The sequence below is a fragment of the Gorilla gorilla genome, chromosome 1 (assembly GCF_029281585.2).
Source record: "Gorilla gorilla gorilla isolate KB3781 chromosome 1, NHGRI_mGorGor1-v2.1_pri, whole genome shotgun sequence".
NCBI classification, from domain to species: Eukaryota; Metazoa; Chordata; class Mammalia; order Primates; family Hominidae; genus Gorilla; species Gorilla gorilla.
Window position 1 is genome coordinate 28,520,078 of NC_073224.2, and position 20,715 is coordinate 28,540,792.

The 20,715-nt window shown below is 36.1% G+C and overlaps 1 protein-coding gene across 11 annotated transcripts in view; it reads left to right on the forward strand.

Moving 5' to 3' along the window:
- The window catches only part of CHRM3 (cholinergic receptor muscarinic 3), a 524,789-nt gene that overhangs the window by 290,370 nt on the left and 213,704 nt on the right, over nucleotides 1–20,715 (forward strand). The gene's annotated exons all lie outside the window — the stretch shown is intronic.

Below are 20,715 nucleotides of genomic sequence, written 5' to 3' on the forward strand. Positions count from 1 at the left end.
AAACAGTTGATCTTTTCAGCTTCCTCTTAAATATTTATTTTGGGATAAAAATGGGGGTCAAAATACAGAGACACACAAACATACACACACTGAGCATCTCTAGAGGCACATTAAGGAACAGTGTTTATTAATGAGATGTCTTTGTGTTTCCTTTTGGGATCAAGATGGACTGGCCTCGTGTGCAATTCTTCTCCTTCGTGAATAGAGCTGTAATGAGGTCACAGATTCCTTTCATGCCATTTTAGGAATTTCTTTGAAAGGATTCAGGCAGCGATATCCCTTATATGTTAGAGTTGTACATTAGTACAGGCAGAGCTTTTCAACTAATGTAAAGCACCATTTTTTTCTTCTAAATTCCTTATATTCTTGAATGTCTGGGTTCAGAATAAAGGAAAATTAAAATCTCTGAAAAATCCATCATTTTGCCACTACATGGAAGAGCTACTGGGAGAGAAATTAAATAGTATCTGAAATTAACCTTGGATTAAGCTTACTTCATCTTGAATTTTCTACTATTTGTTTTATTTGCTATTAACTCCCTTTAATCAGAGAGTTTCCCTAAAACTGACATGCTATTGGTTAGGATTCATTAAAAAAAAAAAAAACTGACGTAAAATATAAATATGCCCTCTGTTTATTATATGGCAGATACAACATGGACACTTGGTAATTTTGAGTTGATTGTTAAGATTTGTATTATCTTATGTTAATACAACAAATGCTTCAAAAATATATGTTTGTTAATGTCTGCTTACTGTTTAGCAAACTTTTTTTGTATCTGTTATTTCTCTGGCACCTTTCATTGACTTTTTGTTTTTAATTGACACGTAATAATTGTACATATTTATGGGGGTAAAGTGTGATGTTTGGATACATGTGTACATTGTATAAAAATTTAATTAGGCTATTTAGCGTATCATGTCACCTCATTTATTTGCAGTAAGAACATTTAACATCCTCTCTTCTAGCTACTTTGAAATAGACAATACAGTATTGTTAACCACAGTCACCCTACTGTGTTATAGAACATCAAGACTTATTCCCCCTTTTTAAGTGTTACTTTGTACACGTTGACCAATGTATTGACTTTTGGGTGTGATTATTTTGGAACAAAAGATGTATTCTCCCAACATCCTCAATGCTTAGGCCATGTTAGACTTTGGTAAATATTTGTGGAATGAGTAAATGAATAATTCACATCCAATGCATTTTTATTTTAAACACAAGCAGATGAAATTATACCAAAGCTAGGAAGTGACTTAACCAATGAACTAGATACATGAAGTAAAGAGCAATAAAAATGGTAATTCATCAGATTAGAAGACTATATCTGGTGTGCTCTGCTGAAGCAGAGAGAGAGAGAGACATTGTTTTTAAAGGATTTGGACAAAGTCAAAGGGCCAAAATAGCTAATACTTTTATTAGCAGCTCATCTAGATTTTATTCAGGCATAACTGCCCAAACCTTTTCTTTTCACCATTATTTTCATCTTTAAAGTCGTTTTTACTTTTTTCTGCCATATTAAGGAGATGTGCTAGGTCTAAAGATTCCTAATCGAGGCCTCTTATCTTTAACAACTTTGCTAGAGTCATGTGGACAAACATTAAGAGATACAATTCGACAGCATCTCTACAAACTCTAGTCTGGTATAGAAACAGCTCTACTTGTGAACAACTGAATAGCTTCTGAAGTTATCCAGTCAGGTAATATATTACCTAAGTAAACTTTCTAAGAAGCATTTGGATCATTCTCTTGCCTCTATTTTTCTATGAAATCTCTGACTTTTCTTGGCAAAGCTTAAACCCAGTTAAAGATGATATGCTATATATTGCTTCACTTTTGCATTTTAGGAAAAAAAAAGATGGTCCAAAGCAATAGGATGATCTTAGCAATAATATAAGCTTTTCACATGTCAAATTATTTTTCTCAGCAATTGTGAAATTTCACTTTGAAGTTAAATTACATTCTCCAGTATAACAACATACTGTGCCTCAGGGAATAAGTAATTCATGTATTTAGGATTCCTAACCCATATTCCCGTATGGGGGAAGATTTTTTAAACAAACCAATTTTTTACCAGAATAAAACCATGGGTGGTTCAGTAGTAGAATTCATGCCTGCCACCACAGAACAATTAAGTAAGTTGTTTCCCCTTTAATCTGCTTGACTAATTTGCTGTTACAGGGCACTGCTATGGCCCAGTCCCTGGGTGAGTCCCCTAACAGGTATTGATGCAGACTTTCTGGCATGCACAGGACAGTGCCCCACAACAAAGAATTATCCAGACCCAAATGTCTCAGGGATTGCCTTAAGGATGATACTGGGTAATCCCTGAAAGTTTACAAATGCAAATAAGAAAGGAAGGTATATGGGCTGGGCACAGGGGCTCACGCCTGTAATCTCAGGACTTTGGGAGGCCGAGGAGTGCGGATCACTTGAGGTCAGGAGTTCGAGACCAGGCTGGGCAACATGGCAAAACCCCATCTCTACTAAAAAATGCAAAAAAATTAGCTGGGCATGTTGGCGCTAGAACCTGAGAAGCAGAGGTTGCAGTGAGCTGAGATCATGCCACTGCACTACAGCCTGGGCAACAGAGCGAGATTCCGTCTCAAAAAAAAGACAAAAGAAAGAAAAAAAGGAAGGAAGGAAGGAGAGAGAGAGAGAGGAAAGAAGAAAGTAAAGGAAAGGAAAGGAAAGAGAGAGAGAAAGAAAGAGAGAGAGAAAGAAAGAAAGAAAGAAAGAAAGAAAGAAAGAAAGAAAGAAAGAAGGAAGGAAAAGAGAAGAGAAGGAAAAAAAAACAGGATGGCATATGGAGAGAGGATGAGAATTTTCTGGGACAATGGATGGAGAGAGTGAGATTGGAGATTGGAGGGGAAAAGATAAGAATAGGGGGTGTTTGTAGTGAACCAAAAGCACCTGTGTGAGGACATGTATTTAAAAGTAAACAAAACAGAAACAAAAATAAAATCAGCAGAAAAACCTCTCCCTTGCATCTTCTTCTGTATCCTGTCTTGCTCTAGCCCCACTCACCATGTCACTGGAATTCCCTGTTCTTTAACCTCTGCCTACCTTCTCTGATTTCACAGGGCATTTCGGCTTTAATGAATATCACGATTCATGACACATATTATGGCTTTGTCTTACTCTGCAACTGTTTCTGTTCTCCCAGCCACAGAACTCCAGCCGGGACCTGGGTGGCTCTATAATTTGAGGAAAGGTATTTAAATTCTCTGAGCTTCAGTTTCTCCATCTGTAAAAGTAAAAATAGTCATATATTCCTCCCGGGAGTATTGTGAGGAATAAATGAGTAGCCACCACAAAGCAAGTACTTCTTAAATATCATATTATCTCCCCAGTTCACTATTAATGGCAATTCATTGGTTTTCTTACAAGAAGGGGGTTGTAACCCATAGTCGTTTGTATTCTGCCATGCACTTCTCCAAACATTATAGTACAAACAAAGCAATAATGAAAAGTTCCTGCTCCTCTTGTGCATTGGGTTGTGTACCTCTCAAAACTGTGTTCTGGACCAGGTGCAGTGGCTCACATCTATAATCCCAGTACCTTGGGAGGCTGAGGTGAACAGATCGCCTGAGGTCAGGAATTCGAGACCAGCCTGGCCAACATAGTGAAACCCCATCTGTACTAAAAATACAAAATTAGCTGGGTATGGTGGTGTGCACTCGTAGTCCCAGCTACACGGGAGGCTGAGGCAGGAGAATTGCTTAAACCCGGGAGGCGGAGGTTGCAGTGAGCTGAGATCATGCCATTGCATGCCAGCCTGGGCAACAGAGCAAGACTCCATCTCAAAACAAACAAACAAAAAATAAGAACAAAAAACAAACAAAAAAAGCTGTGTTCTGTCGTTGACTCCCTGTCACTGCCTCCTGCCATTGTTGCCTTCTCATCTCAACTGAATGATGGGCAACAGAGCAAGACTCCATCTCAAAAGAAACAAACAAACAAACAAAAGACAAAAACAAAAACAAACAAAAAAACTGTGTTCTGTCGTTGACTCCCCATCACTGCCTCCTGCCACTGTTGCCTTCTCATCTCAACTGAATGACTCTAATATGCTCTTTAATAGTCTCCTTCATGATCTTTCTACCATCAGTTTTGTCTCACATTAATTTCTCCTCTGCACTGATTCCAGAGTAATCTATAATTTTAAAAAAATGGACTTCCTGTTACTCACTACCTTAAAAACTCTTGATTCCATGGTGCCTATAGGCGCTTTGTTCTATAAACTTATCATAAAACAGCAGAGTTTCTATGGGAGCTCATCTGAAGCTGTTGCCTTCTGTGAATCATATGTTCCACTGCTCCAGTATTTTATGATTTTCTGGGAATTATCTAAACAGTATACTTGCATGTGCTGCTCATCCTGCCTGGACTACACAGAGCCCTCTTTCCTGGGAAATTGGTGTTCACCTTCAAGACTCAGATCCAGTGTCACCTGTTCAGTGATGCCTATCCCTCCTTCTGCTCACCCTTCCCTGGGCAGAGTTAAAAGTTCTCCATGTTTTTCCCCAGAGCCCTTCCTTCATATTTACGCAGAATTCACCACTCTGCACTATATTTTATCAATTTCATTTATTGCTACTCCTCAGACTGCGAGTTCCTTGAGGACTGGAATCCTCACCATATTCATCATAGTACTTTGTCCCTAATGGCAGTGCAAAGTGGTCACTGAATAAATGCTTTCTTGTTGAATTTTAACGGATCCATAAATTTCTTGGTTTATCATCATTTTACAGCTAGGGAAATTATACAATCAACTAATTTGCTCCACATTCTGGAGCATTCAGAAAGATCAGCAGAGAGTTTCATTAACTTGAACTGCTACTGACTGCCCCATTCACCTGTTGGAAGAAAGTTCAAATAGAGAAAAATGTAATATACCTGCTTCCTAAGATTTTAATAGCTTTAATAACAGGGAATGGCATTTCAATTTACTTCATATTATTAACATAAGTGCTTTAAAATGTATGATGCTCTCTTAAGAAAAATAGCTATTACTTAATATCAAATGTTATCCATTCATTCAATATGTATTGATTGTCTTAATATATGTAAGATTATCTATTACATTTTTATTTTATTGATACTATATTTTAATAATAATAAAATAATAATATGCTTGGAAAAATAATAAAATGGTAGCTATGTCCTTTGATGTCCAAGAATAATTGATCCATTTTTACTAAGAATATTTGTACAAGTTTTATATTTGATTTATCACTTTAGTTTATTTGTTAATAACTCATTTTAATGGTAGCCCATGCCACTTTTGTAACTCTGGTGGTGGTTCAGAGATTATTCATTGGAATGATTTATAAGTGATAATGTTCCAGGGCAATATCATGCAGTATTGCTAATCCGTCGTTACTTATCAGAGCATCATGGTCTTTCTGAGTGAATTAGGTCATATTGATAGTACTTAGAAATACTAAAATTAATCATTAACTTACTGCATAGTTAATTCCATTCTTTTTAAGTTTCAAACTCTTTAACATTGAACAAATTTAACAAATTTGCCATATGTACATTATAAGATCATAAAAACATGCCTTTATTAATATAAATGTGACATGTTTTAACCAGGGACAGTTAAGAAAATATTCATTAGAGTTTACACACATAGCCACGTGCTGCATAATGATGCTTCAGTCAAAGGCAGACCACAATAGAACAGTGCTCCCATAACATAATAACTACTGTTTCTATGTTCAGATATGTTTAGATAGCACAAATACCATTGTGTTACAATTGCCTACGATACTTAGTATAGTAATATGTTGCATAGGTTTGTAGCCTAGGAGCAATGGGCTATCCCATGTAACCTAGGTATGTAGTAAACTATGCCATCTAGGTTTGTGTGAGTACCCTCTATGATGTCCACACAATAATGAAATTACCTAATGACACATTTCTTAGAACATGTTAATGTCGCTAAGTGATGCATGGATGTATGTTCTTACCACCATCAAATACGACTGCTCTTAAATGTGTCATGAATACTGATGCTTCACATTAATACACAAAACTGCTCTTAAGGTAGTTGCCAGCCTGAAAAAAATTGGGAGTTTTGATACTTTGTTACTTTTTCTTTTAATATATTGCAAGATTTTTCACTGATCTATTTGCAGAAGGAAAAAAATACATATATAATATACACATATACATACACATGTATTATATATAACACACATACACATATATGTATTATATAATCTATTATTAAATAATATATAATACATATATACACATATATATGTATATGTGGGTATTTTATATATATGTACATATACATATTTGTGTGTGTTTGTGTGTGTGTGTATATATATTCCCATTAATTTAAAACCATTGTTTTGGGTTTTACATATATAAATATAAATATGTATATAAATATATTATATATAAATATATTTACATATCATATTTATAAATATATTATATTATATATTATATATTATTCAATATAATATAATATATATTATATATGTTTAATACAATATATAATATTTACATATATTCCCATTTATTTATATAACACATATGATATATATTACTCAGTATAATATATAATATACATAATATATTACTCAGTATAATATATAATATTATATATAATATATTACTCGGTATAATATATAATATATGTTATTCAATATAATATATGATATTATATATAATACATTATTCAATATAATATATAATATATAATACATTCAATATATATAATATATAATACATTATTCAATATAATATATATTATATATAATATATTTTTATATATTTATATATTTTATTTTTATATATTATATATTTATGTATGTATATATAATATACATTTCTAAATTATTTTAAGTCATTTTGTATTCTTAGGATAGTTAAACTTGCCCTGCAATCTTATTTATTTCCTTGCTTTTCATATACAATGAAAGTGTATATGACTTTGGCTGCAGTATTATGATAAATTCACCATTGATTAAGTCATAATTAAAGATTGCTATTCAAATATTCAAAAATTAAAGATAGTAATTAAAATATACTACCTTCTTTCTAATACAATACTACTACATTTATTTACAAATTCTCTAACCCTTTCTATGGGAGTTTTAAGTAACAATTAGAGTAAAAATGTGATTTGTTTTAATGTTAATAATCACTAATCTTTTTTGTTGAAAAATATAGGATGAGATTTTTCTCAGTTTACTTTTTTTTCAGAGAAGGATTCTATATTGAAATGTCAAAAATGTAAGATGCAGGAGGATAAGGAACCAATTGTTGCCTTAGCTTTGAGTACTTCCTTTGTGCACGCAGAAAGACTGACATTCAAATTTAGGCTAAATGTTGCTTACATAAAGGAATGAAAAAATGAATAAAAATATAAATTTCTCTAAAGTATTTTTTAATAAGAGTTAAAAGGATTACAAAATAACAGCGTTTGTGAAATAGATTTTTAATATTGATGCACATTAGAAAACATACAGTTATGCCTCAAATGTATTCAACTTATGTTGGAGGAGGGATTTCGTTTACTTCCACAACTTTGCACTATGTCTTCAAAGAGTTTGCTTTCTCTTTCTCAGAGATCCTAACAGCGGGATATCTATTGACTGCATATTCTGTGCCAAACATTCTTTTAGGCATTGATGCTAACACAGCAAATAAAACGGAAAAGCCTGTGCCTTTGTGGAGGTTATATTCTGGTAGAGGAAGGTGGAAAGTACTAGGATACACATGTAGATATTCAGTGTCCAGGGTACAGATTTCAGTCAGCAGCTGTCCAATTAGGGGAGATTTGGGAATATACCGTGTTATTTTATGCCAATTCAAAGCCTGGGAAGAGGCAAGATTGCCCAGGGAGATCACATGGAGTGAGAGGAGGTAAGAACCCTAGGACTGCCCATGCTTCTGAGCCCATAACATCCCAGAACACGCTTAAAGGATCACTTGACACTAAAACAGAGAGAGAGAGAGAGAGACAGAGAGAGAGACACAGAGAAAGAGAGACAGAGTTGTTGGGTGGAGTTCTCCTTTTCTTCAAAGGCAATACATTCTCCTTCTGCCATACCATCCAGAATTTCATGGATTCACATTTCAATTTATTTCTCCAACTTTGTATGAGAGCAAGTTTTTGGAGATATAATACTTGAAATTTCTTTTCATTTATTTTATTTTATTTTAGAGACAGAGTCTCTCTGTCACCAGGCTGGAGTGACGGGATCTCGACTCACTGCAACCTCCACCTCCCAGGTTCAAGCAATTCTCCTGCCTCAGTATCCCTAGTAGCTGGGACTGCGGGCGTGCACCACCACGCCCAGCTAATTTTTAAATTTAATTTTAGTTTTTTAGTAGAGACGGGGTTTCACCATGTTGGCCAGGTTGGTCTCGATCTCCTGACCTCATGATCCGCCCGCCATAGCCTCCCAAAGTGCTGGGATTACAGGTGTGAGCCACTGCGCCCGGCCCTGAAATTTCTAAACGAATCCCAGCTAGGCAAAATAATCACCAAGAAAAGGGGCTACATTAACATAAATTGAGCATATTTAACACAAAAGTATTTTCTCATCTTAAGAAAAAAAAATTACTTAAAAATAGGACTATATTTGTCAAAATTTACCCCTTATATGGAAATTCACAATAATTTTCTTCTCTGCTTGGGAAAAGATCATCATTTAAAAGAGCTGCATATGGTTGTTTTTGTTAGTATTCCAAGAAATTCAGGATGTTTGTGTGATATGTAGTGGCTGAAAAATTTTATATATATATATTTCTAATTCATCTGCTTGTAACAAAGTACCTAAATGTATATATAGTGATCTGAGGAGACAGGGTCCAGTGGGTTAATGAGCAATGGCAAAGGATTTGAGGTTGAAGTGATGTTGATGTTTGGACCCCAGCTGCGGATAGCAGAATAGCAGATACCTTTGGTTAGCTGTAACCATTAGCTATCGGTCTCTAGGCTGGAGCAAGGGAAGCAAAGACCTTACATCACTCAGGAAATTTTGCTGGACTCTAATGGGAGGCGTCATGAGCTGAGCTCTTCCTGCTGCTGGGGGAATCCAGGAGCAGTCCCATTCAGGTCACCAGACCCCCATGGTCACAGAGTGAGAGCTGGGCAGTGATGGGCCTCAAGGGCAAATTTAAGATTTTCAGGAAGCAGCTGGCTTTTATTTGAAACTTGCAGGATCCCTTCAGGCATATAAAAAGAGAAATTAGTAAGTGCAGTGAAGAACTTGCAATGGTTGGGTTGTGAGAGTAATTTTTACAAATATTATGGTTCTGCCTTGGTGTTTGCTCAAAGAATTTTACCTCACTCAACATGTTGTTAGAACATTTTCCTGATTCCTACAAAAAAAAAAAAGAAAGAAAATATTTTAAAGGTCAGAAGCTACAAGCTTTTCATCATTTAGCCAAGACACATCGATAATATAGTCTATGTATTCAGTTTAAACAAAATGTCAACTTGCGAGAGTAACTATCAAGCTGTTACCTGAAGACAGATTAGAATTATATGAAGCTGTGGCCCTCACGCCTATCTGGAGATCTTATCATATAGTTATTCATCAATTTTAAATGTTATATATTGTTCCTACGGAGAAAACAGCCACTCATAATTTTAAATGAATTCTAAATGTTTTGTGTGTTATTAACCTTTTTTTCCTCAGTTGCGCTAATGTTTCCTAATTTAGATATATACATAAATAGTGAATTAAATGTCTGTCTCCATATTTTGATGTGAAATAGGATGTCTGCTTTAGACTCAAGGCTTACAAGCTCCAAAGGACACTCCATTTGAGAATCCCCCCTAAAGACTAAATGTCTGGAAAGATCAACTGTGAAGTCATGAAATCAAAGAGTACTTATTTTAGTGTTTTGACAAGGATCCTGGGGCAAGAGACCCCAGGGGATGATCTCAAAATGAATTAGCGATTTTAAATGTCACCAGTGTCTTACATCAGTTTCCTCGAGACTCCTTTCCAGAAATCTACTCCGGTTTCCTTCCTCCATATCTAAGAAGGGGTCTTGCTCTTAGGCATCTTGAGCAAAACAGTAATATCTTCCAGATAAACAGTAACAGGCTGGTATCAGTCAGGCTGGGAGATACATTTAGGCATGTGTTTTTTGAAGGACCTGGCCTTGTTCATGATGATACACCTCATCTTCCTGTGAACTTTGTATATGGGTGGACCAGGCTTTTTGATGGGGCAGAGTATCTATAAAGTTTACATGAATTAAGGTCCAAGAATCAACACATTGGAGTTTAAATCTGCTCAGAGAAGATTTCTGTATCAAAAATAATTAAAAATCTGTGGTTTGTTATTTTTTTAAATGAACTCTCCTTGAGTGAGGAATAGCAGCTGAGGTTAAAGAAGGGACTGTGTGTCTCACTGTTTTGAAATATTGTCATCTATTTTCAAAAATAACATGAAAGGACCACAAGGTAATCCTGCTGTTATACTCAAACCTGATTAGACTCTAATGAGTAAATTGGTTCCATTACTCAAGAGGAACATGGACAATTTGAAGAGAGTTTGCAGGATAATCACAAAAATTAATAACCTAACAAAAGGCAGGAAAAGTTATGAAAACTGAAGTGCTTGCCAATAGGAAATTCAATGATCTTTGAACTCAGGAAGAGCTACTTGAGAGAAGATGCTGATACCGTTTATTCTTCCTGTAAGGAAAAAAACAGACAGCAACCACCAATGTAAAGGCTTTACACTGGAGAAAGGAAACAGTTTCTCCATGGTGAAACTTGGGAAATTGCAGGAGTGAGACCTAAAGAAAATTGTAGCATTTAATTGTTCAAAGGACCTGACTAAAGAGAAGACAGATTTTTTCATCTGTTTGTTTTGGCTTCGGTGCATTCTGACCTTACATTGATTCTTTAATTTTTCCAACAGTTTGTATGAATTTTGTTCATGTACTTTGTAAATGTACATCTTAAGTGCATTTAGGAGTAAGAAACCAGATCACGTGCAGTGTTTGTATCCCTGCTCTGTGTTCATGCACGCCTGTGCTTCCTCCATATTTTCTTCACACTGCTTTGAAGGAGAAGTATGGTAATTGTTACCTTTGGCTCTCTACAAAATCATGGCTACACAGTTCAAAGTAGACTCTCTCCATCCCCTTTTTGTTCATGAAGTTCTAGTAATTCTTAGACTCTTCAGAGTATCATGGTCTGAATTTTGAAACTCCCCAAATTTCTGCATTAAAGCCCCAACCCCCAATGCAACTGTATTTGGAGATATGAATTTTAGGAGGTAATAAAGCATAAATGAGGCCATAAGGGTAGGATCTCTCTCTCTCTCTCTTCTCATGCAAAGACCATAGGAGAAGGTGGCATTCTGCAAGCCAAGGAAGAGAGCCCTAACCAGAAACCAAATTGGCCGAAATCTTGATCTTGAACTTCCCAGCCTCTAGAACTCTGAAAAATAAATGTCTGTTGTTTAAGGCATCCAGTGGCATTTTGTTATGGAAGCCCAAGTGGACTAATATTTAGAGGCAAGTTTGCTTCTTGACTGTCATAATTCTATTATTTTTGAATTGGTTTAATTAGAAGAAACCTTAGAAATTGGATAGCCTTTCCTTGTAATTGTCTCTGTAGAGGTGAGAGGTGGGAAAACCCAAGATAGTGGGGGCAAGGTGAGGGTGGTAGGAAAGGCTGAGGTCAGCCCATAGTTTGACCGTGTCTTATTAGAGTGAAAAGACACTTTGGATATGCCATGCAAGTGAAATGCAGGAATATCCTTTAATTTGGATTCATTTAATGCTTTGGTGATATTAGATTAGGAGATAAATGCATAGGGTTTCCTTTAATTTCATACCCGATAGGGCTTATTTTTCCAGTATGAATAAAAGATATGTTAGCCTCTGGCTAATATATGAATGACAGAAAGCCATATTTCAGAAAGATGATTTCCAATCCCTTTTCACATAGCAATAATTCATCTATTAGATACTGTGTATTGGGGTGCCGTGAGCATTATGCTGTTTGTATGATATGCAGGCTTCAGACCATTAGATATCTATGGAGCTTAAGAGAATTAAAGACAAAAATAAGCACTCCAAAATATATAACCTAGTTAGAGCATATTTACATATGTCAAAAATAATTGAGCTCTTCCACCTCTGAAACTTGTTTTATTCATAAAGAATTAGATGATCGATACAAACCTAAAAACTTATGATTGTAATGAAGACAATTTCACAGTATCTTGAGACATGAAGTCAACAATGAATGCAAGATCCTTCTCTGCCTCACTGTGAAAACACAAATCATTTGTCACAGGTTCTAGGGAGCTCATCCATTTCAGGCATATGATTATGCCTCTGCTTCCACACAGTGGCCTTGGGCAAATGAACCCTCTAAGTTCCGAATCTTTAAAACAAGGCTTAACATTCCAAAAAATAAGGAAATGTCTTAGACATTATTTGGCAGAAAGTGCTTATGAAATGTGAATTCACTCTTGCATCATGGTGAATTAATATTTTTTGGCTGTTTGGTGTTATAACAGTAGAGATGACTTCCCTTCTTCTGATTTAAAAATATTGTATTTCATTTTTACCTTAAGGATCGGAGCTTAAAAATCAAAGGGATTAAAATGTTCCATTTCCTTGCCCATTGGTGAGCATATGAAAATTGAATTGAATAAAAATTGAGTCATCCTTTGTATTTTAAGATAAACAATATCCTAAAATTATCACACTAATCTTAATCTGCATTTTCAATATAAACAAAAATCAGTATCTTTTATTTTAAAATATTAATAATATGTACAGGTTGTTTTAATACAGACTACACTTTTATTTTTATCAGTCTTTTTTTTAACCTTGTAGAGTCGTGTATTTATTTTTCATTGATGTCTATGCTGCAGACCAAAAAAGGAACCATAGAAATGATGCAAGGAAAGATGGAACTGATTATTGAAATGTTTTACTTTTTTCTGTATACAATTTTATTTTTTTGAGATGGAGTCTCGCTCTGTTGCCCAGCTGGAATGCAGTGGCGCCATCTCAGCTCGCTGCAACCTCTGCCACCCGGGTTCAAGAGATTCTCCTGCCTCAGCCTCCTGAGTAGCTGGGACTACAGGTGCATGCCACCACACCCAGCTAAGTTTTTGTATTTTTAGTAGAGACGGGGTTTCACCATGTTGGCCAGGATGGTGTCTATCTCCTGACCTCGTGATCCACCCACCTCCGCCTCCCAAAGTGCTGGCATTACAGGTGTGAGCCACTGTGCCCGGCCATACAATTTTTATACAGAAAATACCATCTTATTTTTTAATATTTTGTATAGTTTCTTACTATATACACAGTAATAACAAATTAAAATTTTATTTTGTAGATTGTTATTTAGGAAAATTTAGCTTACTGCTTAGACATGTTGGCACATTGATATTACTTGCATATTCATTTTGCTTCACTTTCACAAGAAATCTGGGAAATCTTGAGGGGCCAGTGATTAAAACCATCCTCCTTATTTGTCTGTGTTCAGCTATAGTCATTCCCTGGGAAACAATAAAGGCTCAAGTTCAGTTTATGAGCTTCAGTGATAAAAATGCAAAGTTATGCTATAAGGATTTTTTAAAATATTATTATATTTATATAAACTGATTTTTCCCTTAGAGTACTCATAATTAGAGGAAAGGAAAAGGAAAGGAAACTCATTTAAACAATTGTTTTTAAGAGCCAGAAAAAAAATTTTCATTAGTTTTGAAATATTGCTGGTTTGCTATTCTATAATGAGATTTTGAACTAGACTTACACAGTTATTTAACTTTACTTGTTTGGGGAATAGGCTCAAAAATTTGCACAATTCATGTGCACTAAGTACTTCAAAAGTATTTATCTTGATTTTTCCCCTTTGTTTTAGTGAACGGATTACCTGTATATGCATTGTTATGTATAGTAGCATTACCTCTGTGTTAAACATCACCTTTTCATGTATGTACTAACATGTTCTCTCCTATAACTGTTAATTACAATACAGAGAACATGTAAGCCAGGGCTTGAAGTCGTAAGACATGATTTCTGGTCTTAACTTTGTTGTTTGCTAAATGCCTGGCCTTGGGTGGGACATTTAACCTCCCTAAACTCCAGTTTCTGCATCATTAAGATTGAAATAATGATAGCTGTCCTATGGCTTGTCAGGATATCTTATATCAAAAATTTTATACCTGCCCCGTGACTTGCCAAGAAATCTTATATCAAGGCAAAAAGTGCTATCTTTCGTAAACTATCATGTGCTATAAAAAGTGCTGCCTTTTGTAAACTGTAAAGTACTATAAAAATTCGCGCTGTCATCTGAGTGACAGTGTAGGTGTCTTGGCAGAAGCGTGGACACTGGTGCCTTTCTCCTAGGGTTCATCACTCACCTGTCATTTTTACATGCTTGATGACTTAGGGTAAGATCCTTAAACTGTGTGAGTTTCAACTTCCTCATCTTTAAAATGAGACTTGTGAAAACACCCACTTCCCAGGGCCAAAGTACAGTTTGAACAATAAAATACATGGAAAGCACCTACAGATGAGCCTGACAGGTAGCCAGCATTAAATAAATAATTAATATTATCTCCTTTAAAGTACACAGATTCAGTAGCATACTGGCACATTTAGGTAGCTGGCATTTGTGCAGACTCAGACTAATATGAATTATGTGTCAAAAATGTCTTTTATTTTCATCTTGATGATATTTAGTTTTTCTATTAACTGAATAATACACGTTTGCTATAAAAGCTCAGAATATACAGAGAAGCCTCAGGACAAAAACAAAAACCAGCAGTCATCTAAATAAAATCCTTTTTGTTTCCTCTAATTATGACCACTCTAAGGGAAAAAAAACTGTTCATTAATAGTACTTTAAAAATTTTTGGTAGCCCGAGGTTGGTTTTTTATCACCAAAGCTTATAACACAAGCTTGAGTCTTTATTGTTTTTCAGGGAATAACTATAGTAAGCACAGGGAACTAAGGATGATGATTTTAGTCACTGGCCCTTCAAAATCTCCCAGATTTCTTGTAAACGTGAAGTAAAGTAAATATGCAAGTAATATCAATATGGCAACATGTCTGATATGGTTTGGCTGTGTCCCCACCCAAATCTCATCTTGAATTCCCACGTGTTGTGGGAGGGACCTGGTGGGAGGTAATTGAATCATGGGGGCAGGTCTTTCCCATGCTGTTCTCATGATAGTGAATGAGTCTCGCGAGATCTGATGGTTTTATAAAGGCAAGTTTCCCTGCACAAGCTCTCTCTTTTCCTGCTGCTGTCCATGCCACGTGACTTGCTCCTCCTTGCCTTCCACCATGATTGTGAGGCTTCCTCAACTACGTGGAAGTCCAATTAAACCTCTTTCTTTTGTAAATTGCCCAGTCACTGACTAATACAATGTTAAACAGTAAACTACCCAAATAAAATCACCATTAACATGTTTCAGAAGGAAAAGCATTTGAGCAAAAAATGATATCAGGGAAAATCAAGGCTCATAGATGGTAAGGATAGAAAGGAGATGGGTTTGAGTGCAGAGAAACAAGTCCCTAAGAACTGACATCCAGCAAAGGAGGAAGAATTCAAGACACGTAAGAGAGAGGGAGGCAACAGACATTTAAAACTACAGTAGTTTTAAAAAGAACTGAGAATTGCTCCACTACTCCAAAGGCTGAAGAGCTAAAACCTGTGGCCTTGCTTAGGGTAGAGTTACAGTGGTTTCCCCATTGCCTCCCATAGTATTTGGCCACTTTGCTGGCAGGATTGTCTCCAGAGTGGTTTGTAGAGAGGTCTAGAGGTACACATAGAAACCACCTTCCAGTTCTTTCTTCAAAAAATAAAAGTAAAATAGGAAAGAAAACAATTCCCTGAATCATTTTCTTCATACTTGTGGCATCAAAAACCACTGTCCTGGTAGATGATGAGAGAGAGCTGGCAGCATAGAAAAGTAAGGGAGGAAAGGTGACTAAATTTCATGTCTCTGGCTTTATGCAGATAGCATGAAGAATTATTCATACACAGGAGCAATTTTTAAAAAGAGATTCTGAGAAAGAACTGACAAGCCAAGTTTGTTAAATTCGTTTTCTAAAAACAGGCATTAAAAGGTAATTATTATTTTGTAAAACTGTGTACCGTGACAGGTATTATGAATGCTGTGATGTCTATACTTGACATTACTACATAATTAAGACTAGATTATTTCAAATCTTGAGAAATCACTCTCCTATTTCCTTCTCAAAGGTCATTATTTCTAAGTCATTAGTCTACAAGGAAATATTAGAGTACTTGAATAGCATATAGGAAAGGAGCTTACAAGTTTAAAGCAGATTTATTCTTTAGATGCTGCAGGAATTTGATTTACAGTTGTGGACCTCTCAAAAGGCAGGAACATGCATATCTGATATCTTGACATTCTAGAATTCTACTCAAACACTTCATCTACAAAGAGTGAAAGTGAATCAATTACCTTTCTCATTTTCTGGAAGTAAAATACTTAACACCGTAAGGCTATTAAATTGATCAGCAGTGCATAGCATTTCAGATACAATAAAAGCATTAATAACATGCTTCCAATCAAGCATATACACTTTTGGCAAAAGTCAATTCTTCCAAATATCAAAGGCTGATTTTCCCATGGTCACCCAGAGTATCCAGCTGCTGTCTTACTGCAGAAACATTGAGTTTAATAAATGCTTACTGAGGGCCAACCATGTGTCCTCTGAGCTCTGACCAAGGTATACAGGTGCCATCTCTCCACATGACCAGGATCTGCATTGTCTGTGTCCTTCTTGCCTCACAGACCCACTTGCACTTCAAAAGTAATAGAATAGTCTCTGAATCAGTTCTTCTTGATGAGTTGACATGCAGGTATGTTCTCACACACTTACTTCTTTCAGCATAATTCTAAAACTGTATATACATTTTTATTAAAACCTGGAAAGTAAAGAGTTTTAAAAAGAAGAAAAAAACGAGACCTTCATAGTTTGTTGTACTGAGTCAACCACAGTTAACATATTGGCATTTTTCTTTGAAGACTTTTTTTTTCTAAGTTTTTCTCACCATGATTTTAATAATATTGCATGTGTTGTTTCTGTATTCTTATTTCATGTATTAAAAGTATGTTCTGTTTTACTACATAGTTTTGCAAAACTCATTTTTGAGTAGTATTATGGACTGAGTGGTATTCCTCCAAAACACATATGTTGAAGCATAACTCCCAGCGTGATGGTATTTGGAGGGGGGAGTTTGGGGAGGTGATTACCCTTAGATGAGGTCCAATAGGATTAGTGCCTTGGTTCAATGTCCTCTTATAAGGGATTAGAGCCCTTATAAGAAGAGATAGCTATCTCTCTTTGTCTTTTCCTTCACACTTGCACAAAGAAGAGGTCATGTGCAAATGTGTTGAGAAGGCAGCTGTATTTGCCAAGCGACAAGAACCCTCACCAGGAATTGAATGGTCTAGCATCTTGATCTTGGACTTCCCAGACTCGAGCCATGAGAGATAAATTTCTCTTGCTTAAGTCACCCGATCTGTAGCTTGAGCAGACTAAGACAAATGGCTATATCATGTGTTGTTTAATTATTTCTGATTGTTCATAACAATAAAATTAGGATGTATGTCTTCATACATAAAGTATTTTTGTGTATTCCACATTACTTCCTTTGTATAAATTCTCAGAAGTGGAATTATTTGATAAAACATGGAAACACTGACTAAATGTTTACAAATTGGTTATAACAAATTGCATACCCAAAAGAATAAGGAAAACATATCTCTGAAACCTAACAGCATTGAACCTGAAACTGTGACCAAAACTCTCTAAATTATTAGTTAGAATATCCGAACTATATTTGATAACAGCCTTAAGAAAATGGGGAAGAAAATTAGGTTTATTTTCTGTTGTCTTTACTTTTTTTCTAGTCTTAATTTTCATTCTATTCAGCAGGATTCATTTTCCATCACTCTGGAAGGAAAAAAGAAACCTGAATTCCTATGCCTTCAGATATTTAATTAATTTTTTTTCATGGAAGAAAGGTGATATCTGATAAACAGATCCTCATAAAAGAAATACTTAGTAACAACTACTGGACTCTTTTCTCATCAACTTGTATACCTTTCTATAGAGGTACCAGTGTTCCCTTTTATTCCGCCATTCCTGAGAACTGGGTGTGATATAATGTTAGAATCTGAGCTTTCAAAAGGATCTTGGGGCTATCAACCTCACATCCCATCTAATATATGCCATTCCGTCTATAACATCTTCAGCAGGTATCCATTTAATGTCAGCATGAGTACGTTCAGTGACAAGGAGCTCACTATTTCACAAGTCAGTCTAATTTACAGATATTCATCTTTGACCATTGGAAAATTGCCCTAAAAAGCAAGTCCCAAACTCTGAAACTTCTATGCATTAATGCTGGTACTGCCCTCTGACAGGATCATGAAGAACAAATCTAATTCCACTTTCACTTGATAACCCCTCAGAACTTTGAAAAGCGCTATCAAACAAGCCTTTTCCTAGGTAAACATTCTCAGTTCATCCCCTGTCCCCTACAGCATATGCCTTTAAGTCCCACTGGCATCTTAATGGGCATATTCCTATTAGAGACAGTCATGCACCTGTAGCCCACAGACTCGTTTTTGGTCCTTGAGTGTTTGGGAGGAAAATTAAGAAAGATGTGTGGGACGTTATTTCTTTAGTTTGGCACACTCCTCCCGTTTTCTTACTTAAGAAGTGTTTCCTTATCTAAGTTACCTAGCAGCTTTGGGAAGTGTTCCAGTTTGTAATTTGTGTGTGAAAGGGCAGCTCCTGTCTATCATACCACCCTTAATGTGCCTGATCTCATTTGAAAGGGCAGCTCCCTTGACTGAACCCGTACTGTAGATATGATGTGAACAGCCTGGAGGAAAAGAGCTACCATCTCCCTTATGCTAACTATATTCAACTAATGATTAAAACCTGTGTGATGCTTTTATCAGCTGTTTCTACCCTTTACTTTTATTTACCCTTCAGTTGTCTTCTTAATAATAACTAAAGTTCCTAAGACATTTTCTGACTGATTGGCAATGCAGTTGACTAAAGTTCTCCACTCTTTTACTTGTGCAGTTAATTTTTTGAACCTAAGCATAGAACTTTGTACATAGTACCACTGACCATCATCTTCCTAAAGTCAGTTCAACTAGGCAGAATTTTGAGGACTTTTTGGTCCTCGTTCTACCAGTTCTTCACGGGATTGTGTGGTCTGCAGACAGCCTTCTCTCTCTAGCATGTACTGATAAACTAATGAGCAAGACCAGACAGAGGGGTGCCCAGAGGCATGGCGCTGAAAACCTTTCTGTTTCCCACTGGGTCCTCCATGCTTCTTTCTCTTCTTTGAATCTTTCCTCATTCACCAAGAATTGTCACCAAGGTGTGCAAGATCTGTCCTTAAAATGACTGTCAAGTTCTCCTCCTTGTTGTCATGATTGACAGCTGTCCCTCATCAAATTAGGCCTAGAGTTGTGCCAGTAATTACCTAGCTCTGCTAGCTGGCTCTTACCTCTCACGTTCTCATCCATCCTGCATAACACTGCCTGATCATTTTCCTAAAATATCACATTCATCACGTCTCTTCTGCTCCTGATCTTTTAATAGACTCCAGTTAGAAATGCAGATCCCTCTGTGTAGAGTGCATGGCCTCAGTCATCTCATTCCTTCCTAACCCACCCATTGTTGTATGCAGCCTGGACTCCGATCGCCATAGGTATGTTTGCTCCTTCTCACCCCATTCCTCGCTCATGCTATTCCTTCCATCTGGAATATTCCTCACTCTCCTTACCAACTATCCAAATCTTATCTACTCTTTAAAGGCCAGATTTCAACCTCTTTTCTCCATGTAATTTATTTGCTTTTGTTTATGTTAATCACTCTAAATCAACTCCTAATGTCTAGATAATAATTTTTCTATTAATATTATCACTTTATAGTTCTAGTCATGCAAACTTCTTCTTCTGGGCTGCAGGGAAATTTCCTCGAGGAGAGGCAATTTCATTCAATGCTTTGGTAGAAACCATTTTTCCTCAAATAGCATTAAACAGATGGTTGATGCTTGGTGAATGTTGCTGCTCTTTGGTTGACTTATTTACCTTTTAAAGGAAGGTAGTACTTAAATTCGTCACTGATCTTGGAATTTCAAGTTGAGGATAACATTTTGGGGTAATTAACCTATACCCAGCTATTCTAACAGTATTTCTGAAGAGCTGCCTACTTGCCCCCAAAACATGGGTGTTTTGGATTCAGTTCTGGCATTTATATCAAGGGAGGATGCTGCTGTAAGTTCTGGTTTTGCAAACACTGTACACAACCTCTTCTGTTTGCTAAGTAATCTCTCTCTGGGTGCTACTCTGAGCTAACTTTCACAAATGTTCATTTCACTTGTAAGTCTAGGAAGGTAAGCATTGTCTTCTTCCCTTCCCAAATAAAAACTTTAGTATTATAATAGCTTGTAGAAAGTTTCTGTCTGGCATATTAACTTAATGTCTACCATTTACAAAAATAAAATTCACCTCTCACTTTGCTTTTTTTTTTTTTCTTCAGACAGAGTCTCACTCTGTTGCCCAGGTTGGAGTGAGCGCAGTGGCGCAATCTCGGCTCACTGCAGCCTCTGCCTCCTGGGTTCAAGTGACTCTCATGCCTCAGCTTCCTGAGTAGCTAGGATTATAGGCATGTGCCAC